Genomic DNA, 20,493 nt, shown 5'->3' with positions numbered 1-20,493 from the left:
GAAGAAAAAAGAAAGCTTTTTAAATCATTGATCCAAATATTTCAAGATAGTTCAAAATTTATGTGTTGGAGTAGGGGTGCAATTTCATCTGAAAAACTCCAGGTATCTGAAGAAAAACATCCAAGATTCATTTTTATGGGTTTTAGTTATTCTTACTTGAGTTAACATTTTTCTGTTTTTAACTTGTGGTGCAGAGTATAACTTGAAAAGGAATGAATTTAAGGACAGATGTTTCAGAGAGAAAAAGGCAAGGAGAAAAAAAAAAAAAAAAAAAGCAACATTGTCCCTGCCTTTGAGATTATCTGGAAACAGGAATTTGTATGTGATGGGGCATACATATCAATTTTGTTGAATGGGTGTTGCTTGCTATTCCAAATTAATGGTGGTACTTTTGTCCTGCAAAAAGAATAGACTCCAAGTAAGGAGAGAGCCAATTTCTAGTAAAGAGATACTGAACTGTCTCAGAGGGACCACTCTGGGTTCCAGGAACAGACCAGCGATTTCAGGACAAAGATTGTTGTGGAACAGCTAGTTTCCCTTACCCAGACATAGAACATGTGAGGTTACAGAGGTAGTAAAAACAGTGTCCACCTTTAGGGTTAAAGTGAGGAGATAACAGACAGTGGGCTTGCTGCAGAACATCTGTGAAAGAGAAGATTACATAAATATCTTAATTTCCAGTAGATGCTGAGGAAAGAGATGGTGAGGACATGGAGAAAGAGGAGGCAGAGAAGCTAAACTGCAATATGACATGCCATCACTATCTTTCCATTACTATCAAGACCTGATGGCAGCTCATTAGGTTATCATAGTTTTTTGGGTGCAGGATCATCTTAGGTGATGCAATACCCAATCTTTTCCTATCTAAAAATAATGGGGTTTTGTGGTTCTTCTATTTAACAAGATCATCAAAGGTGACCCAGGCATAGTGTAATATATTTGCTGAATGCTCTCAAATCGGAAGAAATTAACTGCAGCAACCGCTGCCCTTATATTTGCATTTGTGACTTTACCAAGAAGGTGCTAAAGAGCTATGCCAAATAACTGATGTCCACGATTTTTTTTCTGTCTTTTAAATGAAAAACTGAATAACAGATGTTGTTCTGGGGTCAATTTTTCAAAACTAGCAGCAGGCTTATAAGAAAAGGCATGATTTTCAAGCAACCCTCAATGCAAACCTGAACTCTGTAGATATGTTTGTATATTTTGGGAAAGATGCAGTTCATCCATTGGTTTTGGAAACTTTCTTAAGCTTTGTGCACTCCTGTAAATACTAAATAGCATTAGTACCTAATAATGAAAGAATAGTGCTTGACTCTGTCAGAAAAACATGTGAAAAGAGTAGATTTAAGGTAAAAGACTCAAGACAGAAGAATGTGAAATGGCTCAAGAGACAGGTTTTGCCATTCTTTTCAAGATGTGCATGACTCCTAGGCTAGGGTTTGATACTGCTTTCTGGAATTCCTGTTCTGACACAGCTGTCTCCAGGAGGATGACAGGACTTAGGCGTTAAGTGTCTAAAGATATTTGTTTATATGTGAGTAGGCTGGGAGGAGGAGAAAATACTTCACTCAGTCTCCAAAGCAGATTGAACTTGTTTGCACGTGTATAAACATGAAGAAATTGGTGATGATGTTTAAGAGTGCCTACTTCTTTTCTTTCTTTAAAATGTCAAATTTTTTTCCCTAAAAACCTTAAGCTAATATTGCAATGTATGGTTTTGCTTTTGTCAGTAGCTATCACTAAATTATTTGGGAACACAGCATCACATTTTCAGCTGGTGTGGCTCCAGTGAAGCCAGTAGAGCTTTTATTATTGTTTATCATTGTCAGTGCAGAACAGCTGAGGCTATGTAAGACATAGACTAATTGCCACTTAGGGGTATGTCAGGAGAGAACTGGGACCATGCAGCCAATCCATCTGTCACAGAGCACTTGAGTAAAGATTAGACTCATGGTTCTACAACCTCTAGTTTATATTATCTGTACTGGAATAAATGTTAAGTTATATTTGTACATGTGTGTAAACCAATAATCCAGATTCAAAGTACAGATCAGACTGATTGCACAGTCTATGTGTAGGGTCTTAAAAGGAAGCAAATATCTTAATATGAACAATGAAAATATATAAATCAATGAAAAAGCAAAAATTGAGCTCTTGAAATTAAGTTATATACCTAATAGCACTTTGGGTCATTTGCCACACCCTATCTTAAAGAATATAATGAAAAAATGTGTGTTGTAACATCTGGACTATTAAAGAAAAGAGTGACTGATTGCCTTGATGTCATTGCTTTTCCTTTTTCTTCATTTTCCATCACTATATGCTATTCTAACTTACTGTCTTTCCCAGGTTTAATCTCAAGTAGATTAAGTTTCTACATAAAATGTTCTGTTCTTTACAGAAAAATTGTTTGAAAATATTTATATTTAGGTTTTCTTACTATGTGTATTACATTTTCCATATGCTCTATACCCATAATTAGAGTTTTGAAAAGCTAACCATTTTGATAATTAATACAGTATGTCAAGGAAATGACATATGATTCAACTTAAAGATAATGAATAATTATGAATGATACTAATGGTCCCTTAATGTTAATGTCATTCTGCTAATTTAATATGGCAATTAATTTTGCACATGAAACACATGCAGGTGCTTTGAATCATTTTTTAAAAAAAAATCTTCAATTCCTAACTCTCTTGATAGTTTTGCAAATTTAGAATTAATATTGAGTAACTATCATAGTAATTTTTAGTTTAATTTGTTATCACCATAACAACTTAACATCCAGGGAACAGCTTCACATTAATACTATTTATGGGTATATTTATTAACTATATTTAGGATTATTTCTGTGGATAAACTTACTCCACTGATGGTCCTAAATTAACAAAATCATAACTCAGCTGATTTCCTATATAAATTATATGTCATGATCTGCTATGTTTGTGAGAATATTGACATCGAGGACCTGGCAAACATCTTGAGGTCCCATCACCAATTCTGTTTTTAAATTGAATGACAACTTATATATAAAACTGTTTTATGTGGGAATATATCCTATGCTGCAGTTTCATGAACAATGTTATGTTCTTGTTTAAAATGAGGTCAAATAGGCTATTCTCTGTAACTAAGATTCATAGCTGTTGCTTACAACAGTATCACTCTTTAGGCCACTTAAAGAAAAAGTAATTGTTGAGTGCACTAGTCAGATAGTGTCTTCTGTTCTTTGAATCAAAAGGATGGACTAAACTCTATATGCATTTACTGTCATGTTCACTGCAGTTACTAAGTGTGCAGTGTTGAGCCAGATAAAGTGTGCCTCTTGCTACACTACATAATGGAAGCTTGATATACCCCACCTGTACATACCCATAGTCTTTTGGGGTGATACTATTGTACAAACGTTATAAGGAACAAAATTTTCTTCAGAGATGGGATTCTTTTTCAAGATGACTTGGCAGCTCACTCTACACTCCATCTTAGTTATCCGCTATACCCATAGCAACATGAGATAGTTTATATTAGATAGTTATCTAGGTTAAGATAGATAAAAAACTTCATTCACTCATGGTGGATAAAGTGTCTGTCTCCCATCCATTGTGTATACTTTGCAGTTGTTCAGGAGTCATCAAGCTGCTCACCTGGCTTTGTGGGTACACTTTTTCCCAAACCTGTTGTGACATATTTGTTTTCTGTCAATCTTCTAAATCCTTTCTACATCACCCAAACAAAACTTTTTAGTATAGTTGAACTGAGACTAGTAAGATTTGTATAGTGCTATACTAAGGCTCCTAAAACAAGAATGGATTATAAAATACCATTTGATACCATTATAAAATAACACCTTCTCTCACCCACTGCTATATAGCTCACCTTGGCTTCTTTTTAGCTAAAAGAGAAAGACTAGGTTTCTTTTGTTTTATTTTCCCAGAAATCATTGAGATTGAACTGTAAAAGTGTTAGGACAAATTATACAGGAATAAGAACATAGCTGAAGACTATTTGTTTGCAAAGACTTTAAGGGAAAATAGAGTTCCAAATACAGGGAGGGAGGGAGGGAGGGAGGGAAGGAAGGAAGGAAGGAAGGAAGGAAGGAAGGAAGGAAGGAAGGAAGGAAGGAAGGAACATACATTGTTTGCAATGAAATTTAGCTGTCAAAGTTATAGCTTACTACATAAAAAGAGAAATTTGTTTTCTATCCAGGGCAGCATAATGACCACTGAAGGGCAGCTAACTTAGTTAATTAGTTATCTAACTACTGTTAGACTGCTCTCTAGTCTTATATATAGCATTTGTTCAAGTCTGTTTTCTCTGTATTCTAATGGCACTGGTGTTAAGCAAAGACTTCTGTACATCACAGAAATATTGTCAAGATTCATTTTTTAATACAAAACATCTAGAATTCATAGAACACCATTTTAAAATAATTTTAAAAGGTTTTTTTGTTTAACACTGATTGTAATGAAATAAAGCAATAGCTTTCAAGGAGACTGGAAAATATCTGCAGAATTTATTTGTTCTGTCAATCAGAAAAACTGTTGTGTTTGGTTTGGGTTTTTTTGTGTTTGATTTTTTTTTGGGGGGGGGGGGGGGAATATGTACTTGTTTTTTTAAAAAATGTTGTTCTCACAGTTATTCAGGTCTATCTGATCAAATTACTGTCCTCTCTGTACTAACATCTCCTCCTAGGACACACCTGGGTATGACTGTGCTGCTCAGTGGAGAGCCTGACCTGAGCACTATTGACCTGAGCACATATATTCAGACAGTGTAGCAACAGTTTAGCTGCATAAAACAGAGATTATTAGCTTGAAAATAACACTCAGTGTTATTTGTGCACCACAGTCTAGGCAGTCCTGCAGTCAGAGGGTGCCAGCTCATCTGTCCAAATTGAACCATCAAAAAACATTGTTATAGAGTCTAAACTAACTATCTGGGATTTGTACAGTTAACAGTCCAAATAAATATACGGAAAGAGATGATTGATTGTCCCCCACCCTATACAGGTGCCTATAAGACGTGGCATTAATTTTTCTCTCAAGTACAAATCCTTTATCTTCACTGACTGTAGGGGATGTACATGATTTACCTAGATTATTTTTGAGATCTAAAGTTAGACAAGAACATTTCAGTCATGTTATTGATCTGTCCACTATGTTGCTTCTACCCGAGAATTCATAAGATATTGTCCATGAATATATTTATTGATTTTAATATAGTAATGTTATTTATTATAACATTTATTAAATGTCATGGCATTGATTGCAAATTTGCACTGTAAAGGATCTGGTTATATTTTAGAACCTTTAATAGAAAAACTGATCTTAAAAAAGAAACATTCTCAGTCATCCTTCTGTCTTGGATATCTTTAAAAAGAGATTCCTTAACTGAAAAAAGGAAACAAAAGAATTGAATTCTATTCTGCTTTATTTATGATCAACAACTTGATTATATGTTTAAAATCAAAGTGAATCTTGAATGCAATTTTCATATTTATGTTTGTGCTTGACTTTGTTTCTTTGAGTTTGTTATAGAAGTCACTGTAAAAGAAGACATAGGGGTATCACAAGGAAAGGTTAAAGTCACAATTCTGACTCTAAAATATTCAAACGACCTAAGGCTATAAACTTTTTCTTTTCTTAACCTGAAAGAAGAATTATGCAATACTGTAATAACATAGGCTTTATCAAACATGCATTCAAAATTATATATCTGAATGTTGCTGAAGGCTGCTTAAAATCTTTTCAGATTTGGGACTATATTGGTAATTTCTTCATTTTTTAGATCTCTGGACAGTGTGTTTGCAAATTTTTTTCATTTCTGAGCTTGCATTTTCCTGGTAATATTTTCATTTAGCATAAATATGAAAAATCTCATACACGTGGAGGCATGACATAATTTGCCATAGTATGGAGACTATCATTTAACTCAATGAACTGCAGGTAATTAGCTAAAGAAAAAAAAATCCAACAAGGTTGACACAGTTTTGTCTTTAGTACCATTAGTGGCCTATTATACGTTAAGAACAACCTAAGTATGGGCTACATCTCATGTGCTCATATCACAGTCTCTAACATTGAGACATTATCTGGATTATGTGTGATCTCACCCTTATTGTATCCATAAAAGCTAAGGGAGAAGAAAAACAGAAAAAGGAAAAGAAGCCCACATCTCTAGATTTAGAGCAGTACTCTCATCATGCCATATGCAAACAATCAAGCGTTCAGTATGGCAAGTGAACAGAAAATTGGCAGAAAACCCTGTCCCCCATCAGAGTTTGATTTTAATGTGGATTTACTGTTCTCTTCATGAAAATGAGAAAGAAAAAAGTCAAGAGATTAGGTGTTTATTTGCACAAGAATCTCCAGGAGTATTTGTAAGGAAAAGAAAGGAGAGAGAGGAAGAGAGACCCTTTGGAGTTTGCGACAGCCCATTTTTAAGAGAGACTTTTAAGGTAATGTAAGTCATCTTCAGATAATGCCTGTATTGCTAGTTTAACCAAAAGTGAGTATTGTAGACCATATAATTATCTTTTGGTTCTCTACGATTTGTTGAGGTAAATTTATGTCAGATGTTTAGCCATCTGAACAAGTGTCCTAAAGTTTGTCTTACTGTTTATCTCTGTATCAATAACTACTTAATTATTTTTGATGATGTGGAAGAGATTCAGAGAAATCTGCTCAGAAAAGAAGAGCAATTCAGAACAAAAGCCCTTGTGCTATATTCTTGCATGTGGGTTAGAACTCTCTTGTGAAAAAAAGTGATTTTGGGTCTTCTGCAGATGATGTCTGTCATCTTGACACATCTCAAGAGAAAACCTGAACTTGGAAAACTATGTAATGTGGCAAAGCTAAGACTTTTTTAGTTTCCCGGAAAACTAAGTAAGTGATTCTTTTTTGCGTCTGAAGCTTCTAGGTGAATAGATTGTAAACTGAGGTGGTGGGACCTTAGTATGGTTGAGCTACATATGAGGGATGTAGGTACTGCCAGAGAGCAAACAAATAATTTTAAGTCTGCACAACATTTATTTCATTCCGTTTGTTGTAATCTCCTTTCTCATTTGACATTCAGTGGGGGAAAGGAGGGGAGAAACATATGATGTCACATTCAACGTAACATTTCAAATATGGCAAGTGACAGCATATAGTGGTATTGTTTGAGTTCAGAACATGTTCTCGGGCTAAATTTTTGCTAACTGTTTCCTGCTGTTATTTTCCAATAATTTTAATGATAACATTTCAGCCAAAAATAATACAATACACCACCAGAATGAATATTTTTTTTCTTTTTAAAAATTGTTATTTCTTGCAATAATGCAAAATATTGCCTGACACAGAATAGTATTGGGCTCTGGCGCTAATTCTAGCAAAGTAGACAAAACTAATCTTGGAAATACTAGACAAGTCTCTCTGAAGCAGAAGGTGGGTATCAGAGGTAAATGATAATTTGTTTAGGTTTTTTTCCGGAAAGTCATTCCTGCCTTATGTTTTACTTACATATTCAATCTTCTTTGATAATAGAATAATAAAAGTAGAAATTTTTTAATCATAAAATATTAAATATTTAATGATGTAATCAAAGCATCAATTTCAAGGGGAAAATCAAGCCAGTGGAACAACAGTGGAGTTTTTAGTGTGTTTTGAATCTCTAGTTTTGTTTAGTGTATCCAAATCACATGATTTTTAGAAAAAAGATTGTTCCTTCACTCAGTTGTTTTCAGCTGAACATGAAATATTTTTCTAACAGACAGAAACGAAGGCTTTATTTGATTGTGAAGTTATGTGCTCTGACTTTCCTGTATCACACTTTCAAGGAATATTATTTGAAGTTGTACAATTGTCCTCCCTATCATCTTTACTTTCCTATGCTAAGAAATCCATAAATCGTAAGGTTTTAACACGTTTTTATACTGAAATACATTAAGCAGATAATTAGATATTATTTGGCAAGAATTTCTGCTCTGATGCTACACTATTAGGACTGCAAGCTTTCATTTGCTTTAACCACATCACTGCTACTGTAAAAGGTCAGAGTGGAGCAAAACATCTCTTCTATTGCTCCACATTCCTGACACATCTTTCCATTAAAAAGCTGGCATGCAGGACAATGTTGTTTCTCCATTACAGAGCAGACCTGTTAATTGACAGAGATTACAGCTAGCCAAAACACGGTAGTTCCTCCAGTACGTGTTGCTGTCTGTGTACTACTTCTTAAAATATATATTAATGAAGGAAAGTAGTGAAGGAGTTAAGGATCTTAATTAAGGGTAATTTTTTTCCTTTTTTTTTTTTTTTTTTTTTTTTTTTTCCGATATAGCAGCAGCTATTGTCTAGATATTTGCTGTTTGGATTGTATTTTCAAACCTCCTTAAAAATATAAAACTCAATTTTCGTAGTTCAGTCATATCAAACATATATTTAACAGACATCTAACCATCAATATCTGTTGTGAAAAACACAATAAAATGAGAAAGTACTGTAAAATCATAAAAGACACCAATGCCCACAATGAAAGCTTGAAGAGCTTCTCACTTCAAAAGAATAGTATATCTAGCATTTTAGTACTAATTCTATTCTTCTGTCCACAAGAATGCTTCACATTTTACAGCTTAGCAGTATATATAAAGAGACAGTAGTTCTGCAAGATATTTGTGACCTGTTAGAACCTTGTATGACATCTCTTTCGTTCCCAGCATCTGTCTTAGAATAACTTAATGAAAAGATAACAGATGATACATCCCCAGACAGTTTATCAAATTACATTCAGAATCAGGTCAAGATGTCCTGGAATACAAAACCCGTCATGTTTCTAAGGTAAGATATATATATGCCTGCTACGTAGCATATGGTATGATTTTCATATGCCTGATGACATCTCAGACTTTTGCATGGCGGTGGTTGATACAGCAGGGTGTAAATGAGTTGCAACCTTCTGGAACTGTAGCTGGAGGCTAGTCAGAAGAACCATTGCCACTAGAAATCTACTTTTGCATCCCATTTTCAGCCCTTGTGCCTCCTCCAGTGCTCTTGAGTTGGACCTTTGCCTTATGTAGATGAATATTATTTCACTGAAGCATCTTTATTTCAGATGAGATATTGACTGTATTTGAGAAAATTTCTATTTTACATACTCAGTGATATGTATATCTCTAACCTTTTTCTCAAAACTTAGAGGAGAGGAATAATTTACATGCACATTCTGGAAGTGCAATAAGAGGAAGAAACTAAGGCTGTTGGTGGGCAGGGACTTCCGTACAAAAAGAGCTTTCAATTTCAGAGATCTGTTGTCATAAAGAGAGGGTTTCAGTTCTTTTGGAAACCCCTGTGACTTTGGATAATGTGAATAAGGATATATGGTTCAATCTTCCCAGAAATTCATCATGTTCTTCTCTTATTAGGTTTTGGATATACTTGGAGTATGGTGGTTGTTTATGCCTGGTTTGATTGTATTTTGACTCTGGAGAAACTGGCTTCTTTGCATATTTTTCACTGTATTTTCTGGTTAGTGTAAAAACATCAGAGAAGACATTTGATTATCTATTTACATAAAGCTGCTTTCACTGTTTGAGTACCTAGAATTTACAGATGAACTTGAAATACAATTTTAATAGAGAATTTTTATTGCTTTTTCCTTTGCCCAATGACTGTAGCTGAATGAAATGCAAGTATCATATGAAATACATTCCTCATTGATATTAGACTCTAAATTACCTTATGATTTAGAGAGCAAGTCCCAGCACATAGCTGCTTCATTGAAGGAAAACCAAGTCTTTCTTTGGATATTTTGACAATTATATATTGAACATTCACTCCTTGCACCTTAGCAGTCAATCATTCTCGGAGTTATAGTGAAGATGAAAAGGAAGGAGTTTAAATGTAGTTAAAGAGTTAATGTAAAGCACATAGCTTGCCTTGCATAAATGTTTTGGGAGAGAATACAATACTGTAATAATAGCATATCTTGAAAAGTTGCTTCTAAAATTATCTAGATTTTCATTAGTGATAATTTCCTTCAAGCAGATGCACTTTAAGTAGTTTTACTTTGTTAGACTTCGTACAAAGTTGTTTACACTGGCTTAAATGCAATCTTTAGTTAATAATGGCAAGATCCTTCTGTGCACTATTGAAAGAGATATGCAAGTAACCTGGCACTCTGACATGTAAATGAGACTCAATGAATAGTCGATAAACTTTGTGATTTCTGTAGGATATATATGGATAGAATGCAATTACATAAGGTCATTCGGAAGAGAAATATCAGTAATATGTAGGCATACACTGAAGTAGCCTTTATCACTACTTATATCTCTGATAACGCCCATAATAAAGAATAAAGCTGCTACATCTGCTGTGGCTGTTCTGCACCACAGGCACAACTCAAAGAATACATAAAGCTAGTATAAATGACTCCTTGGGCTTCACTAGAGAAGCTGGAATTCTTTGACAATCATCTGGTCCACAAATTCTGGCTCTCATCTTTCATAACATCTCAAGTATTCTTTCTTCTTTTCCTTGTTGTGTTAGAAATTTATTCTCCTTTCTCTTCTTTGCATTTTTTCCTTTGTAACTGAATGCACAGCAAATGTGAAATTGTGCTGTATGAAAATGATCTCCTCCATTTATCACTGTAGGCATTTAAATCCTTTGTCTTTTCTGAATTAACATTTTTATGCCCAATTGCATTATATGTATAATAACAGTAGTTGTTATTGATGCTATATTTTCCATGATTTAGCAATATGATATTATCGCCTCTGAAACAGGACTTTCAAGAATGATTTGCTGTCTGAATGAGAATATTCCTCTAGAAAATAATAAAAGTTTTTGTTAGTTTTCTCTGTAGTTTTCTTCTTCTATAAAATCAGAGCACTATGGGCCTGTTAATGTGTGGTGCCACTTCGATTCTTCATATATGTAGACAGACTCTCTGGTATATCAAAACACTTTTTGGATTAGGGCATGAACAGAACTTTCTGAGGCAGTCACACTAGTACCAAGCTGTGTGAAATCTCACCCCTCCTCCACTTCCCTCTGATTATCTGTGTCAAATGGCATTAAGCCAAGATCTATGGGTTGGCTAGTTCTTAATCCATTTCACATATCACATGGTGATAAGATCATAGTGATCATATTTGCCTGGCAATGAACAATATTCTTTACAGAATCCAAATTGTATGACATTTTGTATATCACATTAATAGTGTTATCAAAGAAAGACAGCAAATTAGTTGCCAATATTCAGTAGAATAATTATATGGCTTTAATTCTCTACTAATTAAATAATATATTATGTACCGTACTGTTTTGCCAAGGGTTGATATCTTATTGGCAGACATGGGTTATCCTGTTTCTTTTTTAAAGAGTTAATACATTAGCTTTCTTCTCATTCTATGATTTCCCCAGTGTTATAACAATAACTGAAAATCAGTGTTAGTGAGCCAGTGTGCTCCTCAGCCAGCATCTTCAGAATCCTTTCAGGTAGGTAACAGAAATTGCTGGGTTTGGAAGTACTGTTAGAAGCTGCTGTTGAAATGTCCCTTAGATATTGTTAGCATATAAATTATTTCACCATTGTCACTGATATAAGCCTATTCTATATCAGTATTTTTCCTATTTACAGAACAGTGTATTTTATGGAAAAAACCCCAGCTCTTGTCCCTTAATACGAACATTTCATTCATGTTATTAATGTAATAGACTATTTTGATTCCTTTTAAAGTAAGAAAACACAAAGGGAAAACCAACATGCAGTATAAATTTAGGTACATATAAATATATGTGTCTATATACATATATTTATCTATATACATGTATGTTGATAAATATATGGAATAAACATACATATAATCTACATATATACATGTAAATATGCATATAAATTTAATATATTGCATACAAATATATAGTTGCCTTCTTATTCTTAAATTTTCATAGTCTCTTTCATTTCTTATTACTCTTCAATACACTTCTGATGTTGATTTGTGTTCATTATTGCATACCTTTCTTCATTTATTGAATATTTTTACATCAGAAGCTGCTTTATCAATTTCTTACAAAACAAAATTTAAAAAATGTTCTTACATTTAGATATCAAATGAACACATTAAAAATCATAGCAACAATGGTGAAGGTCATAAAATCTATTGTCTTCAACAATTTTTAAATGATATTTGAAAATCGGACTTTTATACTCCTACTCTTTTTTCAACTGTGTTGTTTTCAAAATTGTTTTGTCAAAAGGTTTTCTTGACTTCATATTATTATGAAACAAATGCGTATGTACTATAATAATATAAAAGTTCACGTGTGACATCTTTTGAAGTTAAGATAAAGAAGTTTAGTTTTAAAAAATATGTAGTGCAAAGTTTTGAAACTCATCTAGCATGTATAGACACACAAAACAGTTTGTATCTCCAAAACACTGAATTCCCTAAAGCAAACTTTGAGAACTTGGTGAAATTATACAAACATTAGTACTGTTTAGAGTATCTCTTGATAGATCCAAAACATAAAATGTTAATTTGGTCATTAAAGGAGAATTCGAGCTAATTCTTATTTAAATAAATATTTTCTTGTTATTCCTTAAGACTAAGTTCAGTTTTACACCCTATATTAAGAAGAATGGGTTACCATGAATATATCCTTCAAGAAGGCATCTTGTTTTGGAATATTCCTTCCCTTTTTAAAGTATTCTTACTTTTTTATCCTTATTATTATAATAATATTATAATTCCTTTTTTTGCTGTTAATGTCTTGGTAGGAATTAATATCTTTGCTTTTCAAAAGAGAGTTGTCAACTATAGCTTGATGTCCTGGACATCTAAAGTAAATTAGCAAAGTTTTTACATTCAGGAAATGATTGAAGAAGCCGTAAGATATGTCACCTCCTTCACACTAGGTAAGATCAATGATGCTGCATAATGCCAGCCAAGCGTTTTCACTGAGTGACAGGTGACAACACCCGAATAACAACGAATATCTTGGCAAATACACAGTAATGATATACGTGGCAAAACTCCAAATTACTACCTCTGTATGCAATGTGATTTTTTAGGTATGTATTGTGAATACCTTGTGTCAGGATGGTGTGCCTAAGTGATAATTAAAAAAATAAATTGTGGCTCAAATGACTTTTCTGAGTGATAAGCAATTAAGCTGGTTATCAATAAATATTCTGGCTCTATTTGGCATATGATATGGTAAGTAATGTCTATGAGTTTGGTGCAACATGTCAAATGTTACAGATTGTACATATGGCACTTGTTTTCTTCTCCACTCTGGTATAATGAAATAAAAAGTATTAATTTCCAAGCTTTATTAATCCTTTCCTTTTCAAATATGTAAAGAGAAAAAAAATGAGGGGAAAAAGAAAACAAGGGAAAAAGAATACTATTTCTCCTTCCAAATCTGATGTAGCATGCTCTGTAGCAATGCTAAGGGTTAAAGATGTGGCAAGTGGAATCTGATTTGAAAAATAAGATGACAGCTAATACAGTGTAAATATAATCACTGAGAGAGTTACAGTGTCTCATCATTTCACAAAATAGCACCTAGATAACTAATCCTAAAAGGAACTCTGGTGCAGATATTTTAATTAGGACAGGAAAGTTAGTTATCTCTGCTTCTATTTTAACACGTAATTTGTTTGATTAAAGGCTCCCAAATTATAAATCAGTTTGGGTAAAGCTAGATTCACTGATAAATCTGTGCTGAATTTGACTAATTGGTTCAGTTTAATAAAGAAGAAAAAGTCACACTTTAACCAGTTAGGCAAGTGCTTAAAAAATTATTTATAGGAAATAGGAAACACAGATTCAGGCCTTTGCTCCAGTCTGCTTCAGAAAGTGTGTTTGATTTGAGTTTCCCAGTATCTTATTTGAAGAGGTTTTTTTTTTTTTTTTTTCTTTTCAAGCACATCCCCACTCTAAAGTAAATTCTATATGCTTTTATTCATTTTTTTATAATGACGGGATTCAGTTTTAGATTAATTATTGTTAACATATAATAATATGTTGAAATCTTCCTGTAGATGTCTACAGATGTGTTTAAGCTTCTGCTATAGTCCATGGGGATAAGATTCAATCTAAGTGCCCCCTGAGACCCTATAGGGTATCAAAGACATGAACACAAGTTTAGCAGGTAACAGCTCAGGATTTATGATGATCTATGCCCCTTTGCAGTGGATGATGAAGTTGAGGAACACACTCCATTTAGGTGTCTACAACGCCTAAGATGATTTTGCAATATATGGTTACCTGAAGATAACATTCATGGACAATGCTAATCAAGGCATGTACATACCCAGAATGTGATACTGGGACTTGTAGAAAACCTATGTCCTTCTGAACCAGTACTTGAAGGAAGGGGAAGAGCAATCCAGGAACAGAGGTAGAAGCTAAGGAGTGTGGTATAACAAATTTAACTGCATTATTATTATGAGGTGGATGAAGCTTTCTATAAACAGTTGGGAGAAATCTCGTGGTCACTTGCCGTTGTTCTTGTGGGGGACTTTAACCTCCCAGGTATCTGTTGGGATCACAGCACAGCAGAGAGGGAACAATCCAGGAGGTTCCTGGAATGTGTGGAGGATAACTTCCTCACACAGCTGGTGAGTGAGCGGACCAGGGAAGGTGCCCTCCTGGACCTGCTTCTTGTGAACAGGGAAATGCTTGTGGGGGAAGTAAAGGTTGGAGGCCGTCTAGGGTGCAGTGATCATGAGATGAATGAGTTTTCGATCCTTGGAGAAACAAAGAGAGGGGTTAGTAAAACTGCCACCTTAAACTTCCAGAGGGCAAACTTTGTCCTGTTCAAAAGACTGATTAACAAAATCCCTTGGGAGGCTGCCTTGAAGGATATTGGAGTCCAGGAAGGCTGGACATGCTTCAAGAGAGAAGTCTTAAAGGCACAGGAGCAGGCTGTTCCTGTGTGCCGAAAAACAAGCAGGGGGGAAGGAAACTGGCCTGGCTAAACAGGGACCTTTGGCTGAATCTCAAGAACAAAAGGAGAATCTATTGCCTTTGGAAGAGGGGCCAGGTCTCTCATGAAGACTATAAAGATGTAGTGAAGCTATGCAGGGAGAACATTAGGAGAGCCAAAGCACAGCTAGAGCTCAACTTGGTTACAGCTGTTAAGGATAATAAAAAATGTTTCTATCAATTCATTAACAGCAGAAGGAGGATTAGGGAAAATCTCCCTCCTTTATTGGAGGCAGAGGGAAACATGGTAACTAAGGATGAGGAAAAGGCTGAGGTGCTCAACGCCTACTTTGCCTCAGTCTTTAGCAGTGGAACTGGCTGTTCCCTGGACACCCAGACTCATGACCTGGGAGATGGGGAGGGGAAGCAGAATGAGGTCAGCACAGTTGAAGAGGAGGTGATCAGAGACCTGCTACACCACTTGGATGCACACAAGTCTGTGGGACCAGATGGGTTACACCCAAGGGTGCTGAAAGAGTAGGCAGATGTGCTCGCCAAGTCTCTCTCCATGATTTACCTGAAGTCATGGCTAACTGGGGAGGTCCCACTGGACTGGAGGGTGGCAAATGTGACACCCATCTACAAGAAAGGGAAAAAGGATGAACCAGGAAACTATAGACCTGTCAGTCTGACCTCGGTGCCAGGGAAGGTCATGGAGCAGGTCATCTCGAGTGCCATTAAAAGTCATATAATGGACAACCAGGGGATCAGGCCTAGTCGGCATGGGTTTATGAAAGGCAGGTCCTGCCCGACAAACCTGATCTCCTTCTATGACAAGATGACCTGACTATTGGACGAGGGAAAAGCTGTGGATATTGTCTACCTGGATTTTCGAAAAGCATTTGACACAGTTCCCCATAGGATTTTCATAGAAAAACTGGCTGCCCATGGCCTGGATGAGCGAATGGTCTACTGGGTCAAGCGCTGGCTGGCTGGACGGTCCCAGAGACTGGTGGTCAATGGAGCTAAATCCAGTTGGCGGCCGGTCACAAGTGGTGTTCCTTAGGGTTTGGTATTGGGACCATTTCTGTTCAACATCTTTATTGATGATCTTGATAAGGACATAGAGTGCATTATCAGTAAATTCGCAGATGACACCAAGTTAAGCGGGAGTGTCGATCTGCATGAAGATAGGGAGGCTCTACAGAGAGACTTGGATAGATTGGATCGGTGGGCCAACATTAACGGGATGAACTTCAACAAGGCCAAGTGCCAGATCCTGCACTTGGGCCACAACAACCCCATGCATCGCTACAGGCTTGGGGAGGTGTGGCTGGAGAGCTGTGTGGAAGAGAAGGATCTGGGGGTTCTAATTGACAAGCAACTGAACATGAGCCGGCAGTGTGCCCAGGTGGCCAAGAAAGCCAACGGCATCCTGGCTTGTGTTAGAAATAGTGTGGCCAGCAGAAGTAGAGAGGTGATAGTCCCCCTGTACTCTGCACTGGTGAGGCCACACCTTGAGTATTGTGTCCAGTTTTGGGCACCTCAATACGAGAGAGATATCGAGGTGCTGGAGCGAGTGCAGAGGAGGGCAACGAAGCTGGTGAAGGGCCTGGAGAACAAATCCTATGAGGAGAGATTGAGGGAGCTGGAACTGTTCAGTTTGAGGAAGAGAAGGCTGAGGGGAGACCTCATCCCTCCCTACAACTACCTGAAAGGACATTGTAGAGAGGTTGGTGCTGGTCTCTTCTCACAGGTGATTAGTGACAGAACAAGAGGGAATGGCTTTAAACTCCAACAGGGGAGGTTTAAACTGGACATTAGGAAAAAAATTTTCACGGAAAGAGTGGTTAGACAGTGGAATAGGCTGCCCAGGGAGGTGGTGGAGTCACCATACCTGGATGTGTTTAAGGGTCGTCTGGATGAGATGTTGGGGGATATGATGTAGGGGAGAACTTTGCAGAGTAGGGCTGATGGTTGGACTCGATGATCCAAAGGGTCTTTTCCAACCTGAATTATTCTATGATTCTGTGATTACTCATATCGAAACTTTTTCAGCACATATGTTTTCTTTCTCTCTCTGTAATAATTATTTTGACTAAAAATGTCTCTTGATCAAGACAATTTCAGGCAGAGCAGGTCTGACAGGCCATAACCCTGAGGCCTTACAAACTCGGTAAAGAGCTTCTGACCTATTACCAGACTGGCAATATCAAAATATATGGCTACAGAATTATAGGTCAGGCTTTTACCTATGATCTGTCTGTTTCTAACTTCTTGTGCAGAGACTGAAAGTTGAGCCTAGTTCACCAATACTTTTGTACTGCTCTGATAATGAAGAATAACAAAGAACTGATCATCTACCCTTCCATGAAGGACATGTAGCTGGATTGCAAGTTGAAGAGGCTGAAGCAACCAGTGTGTTGGTAGTTCTGATTGTACTCTGTGAGAGACTGAAATGTCATATGACTGTCTCAAAGCTTTCTTGTGTCTGCAGACCTCAAGGATAAGCTGCTGTAGCCTGTGGATTGGTCCGGGAAGTTGCCCAGGGAAGCAGGGGTGCATTGAAGGAGGCACCCCCCCCACTTCTTTGCTGTTGCCTTGTCATACTCCTTAAACAAGCCTCAAAGAGGCAGACGTGTACTGAGCTGGCCCCATCCTGTAGCCATCTGTGGCTCTACTGTGTATGCCAGACACCATGCATGCATTGCTAATGAACTGATAAGAGGCAAAAGTTTCTGCCCAGAAGCCAGATGCAACAACAACCTGTGGAACCAGAGAGAAAAGAAACCAAAGGTGGGCAGATATGCTAATCAGCAGATATGATGAACTTCAAAAGGCAACTTTTGGGATCTCGCTCTTGGGATCATATCGAAACCTCCCCCGACATTGGATCGGGACATACGCACAGCACAGAAAATAATTTACCCATACAAAACCTATGAGTATTGTCAAATGACCCTAGCACACATAGCTAAACATGTTTCAGGTGCTGACTCAACACCAGATTTGTTACTGAAACGTCAGCCTTCTTCAGGAACAGATATCTAAAAGAATACAACATTTTCCTCCAGTTTGTCAAACCACAGAAGTGAGGGGTTATTTAGCCTGCATTTTCCCAGATATGGCTGTTGCGTAGTTTTTGGAAGGATGTTTTCTATGGTTGTCCCAACACACTTTACTGAGGCAGTGTCCCGATCCAATGTCAGGTGAGGTTTCAATATGATCCCAAGAGCCAGATTAAGATACAAATGAGGTCAAATGCTGTATACCCAAAACAGGTTTTTATTATTAAAAAAGTGAAGAGGGGTAGCAATAGGACAGAATGGAAGGAAAAGACAGAAATAAAGCAAGGATGCGGGATAGGGCTGCAAGAATAGTCACCACCATGGATCCAGCGGCGTCCCGTTGGTCCTCAGTCTTCAGGTCTTCAGTGGTGGGTGCACACAGATCTGGCTTCGATGGTGGATGCACACTGAGCAAAATTTTCTGCTGCCTTTTTAAGTTCATCGTATCCACTGATTAGCATATCTGCTCACCTTTAGTTGTTTTTTCTCTGGCCCCACAGGTTTTGTTGCATCTGGCTTCAGGGCAGGAACGTTTGCCTCTTGTCAGTTCATTAGCAATGCATGCATGGGGTCTGGCCTACACAATAGAGCCACAACAGGATGGGGCCAACTCAGTATATGTCTGCCCCTTTGAGGCTTGTCTAAGGAGTATGACAATGCAACCGCAAAGAAGTGGGGGGGTGCATCCTTCAATACACTCCCGCTTCTCTGGGAGACACTCCCCAGACCAATTCACAGGCCACAGCAGCTTCTCCTGGAGGTTTGCACAGACACAAGCAAGCTTTGAGACAGTCATATGACATTTCAGTCTCTCACACCACCCCGTGGCTCAAAGATTGCTTCCGGACCCATGGTGGCTTTAAGAAAGATAGTTGTTTAGAAAAGGCCAGAAATGAGCATTTCATAATTCATAATCAATTATATAAAATATGAATCCATCCAATGAAATAGTAATCAATTGTACAAAATATGAAACAATATATGGCAAGAAGAAGCATTAACATGACAAAATCACGTAACAAAATAAAACAGGGAAAAAACATCTGTCCGTACAATTTTCACAACTGAAGGTTTTGGCTGGTACACCGCATGGACGTATTTAACATTGTCCAGTGATGAGGTGGCTATAAATTGCATGTTGGCCACAACACGTTGAATTAATTGAATTAAGCAGAGAATATGTGGCAAAAACAGTTATAAGGCCAAACTGTGCAACAGATAGAACAATATTAATACTAACAATGGTTAACAATATTCTAACCAAACATATAACAAAGGTAACAGTAACAGTATCAATTAACAGTATCAATTAACAGTATTTTAACCTAACATGTTTAACCAAAATGTGTCCCAGGCTGGGCCTAAGGACATGTTCCCAGCCCTTGGGGTTTGGGGGGAGAAGGTGGTTGTCCACAAAAACAAGTACAACTGTGAAACAGGTTACATGGACACTTACAAGACCAACACATACATATCACAAGGGAAAGCATAACAAGAGCTACCAGAGTAACCGCCACAGAATTGAGTATCAAAAGGGTATGTTGTCAATTGTGGAGCTGAAGATGGTGGTCTGGCTCGCTAGAGCTTGGTTCTGCCTACACATCAGGAAAATCTATTTCCACACTCCCAGCCCAGAGTGCATGTGTAGTTTAGACCTCGGTACTTTCATTTCGCCTTCATGGGTAGCCCACTGCTATGCTTACTCCCAATAAGGGCTGTTATACCACCACGTGACTGGAGTGGTGGCCATTGTAAGTGAGAAAGAACACATGCATTTATACAACCTGTATGATAGATGGTGCCTTTTTACATATAGCATGAATCTGTTTAATGCCATTGGGTGAAACGGTAGAGACAAATTGCATGTTCGATACAATGCTTTGAATCAATTGTATAAAACATGGAATCAAACAAAGTAAAAACACTACCATAGCCAAGCCACATAACATATAAAACAAGATACGCTTAACCCACAGAGCATCTGGAAGCCATGAGAAGGGATCAAATTCTCAACCCTTCTGGGACTGAACAGGGACATGGGCTAGTTTCCTAATCCCAGAAGTTATTTGTTTGACCACCTGACCATTGTCATCAATTTTTAAACAGCAGTTTGAATCATTTAATTTACCACAAAACCCCCCTTCTTCAGCTGACATGTAATCAAGAACCATAGGAGGTTGGAATATTGCAGCTTGCATTTGCGTGGCTTGGTCTGCTAATAGATCCAGGGCACGAGCGGTCTCATTGGTGATAATTTCTGAAACAGCTTGTAATTGAATAATGCAATTCAAATTATAAATAGGTTCTCAAGCACTGCTAATCACTTCATTGGGGTTCCAGGTGGCCCACTGAAACACCTGCACTATATGGTTTTTATCTCTACTATTGGCATGTAGACAATTTCCAAACAGCGCATCAAAGAACTGATCTTGCATTACCGTTTTACAACCTCCCCCTGTAGGTTCTTGGTATGAATATTTTACCCAACTATTGTGAGTTTTAGAT

This window comes from Strix aluco, chromosome 2 (genome assembly GCF_031877795.1).
Source record: "Strix aluco isolate bStrAlu1 chromosome 2, bStrAlu1.hap1, whole genome shotgun sequence".
NCBI classification, from domain to species: Eukaryota; Metazoa; Chordata; class Aves; order Strigiformes; family Strigidae; genus Strix; species Strix aluco.
This window is presented reverse-complemented; position numbering follows the sequence as displayed.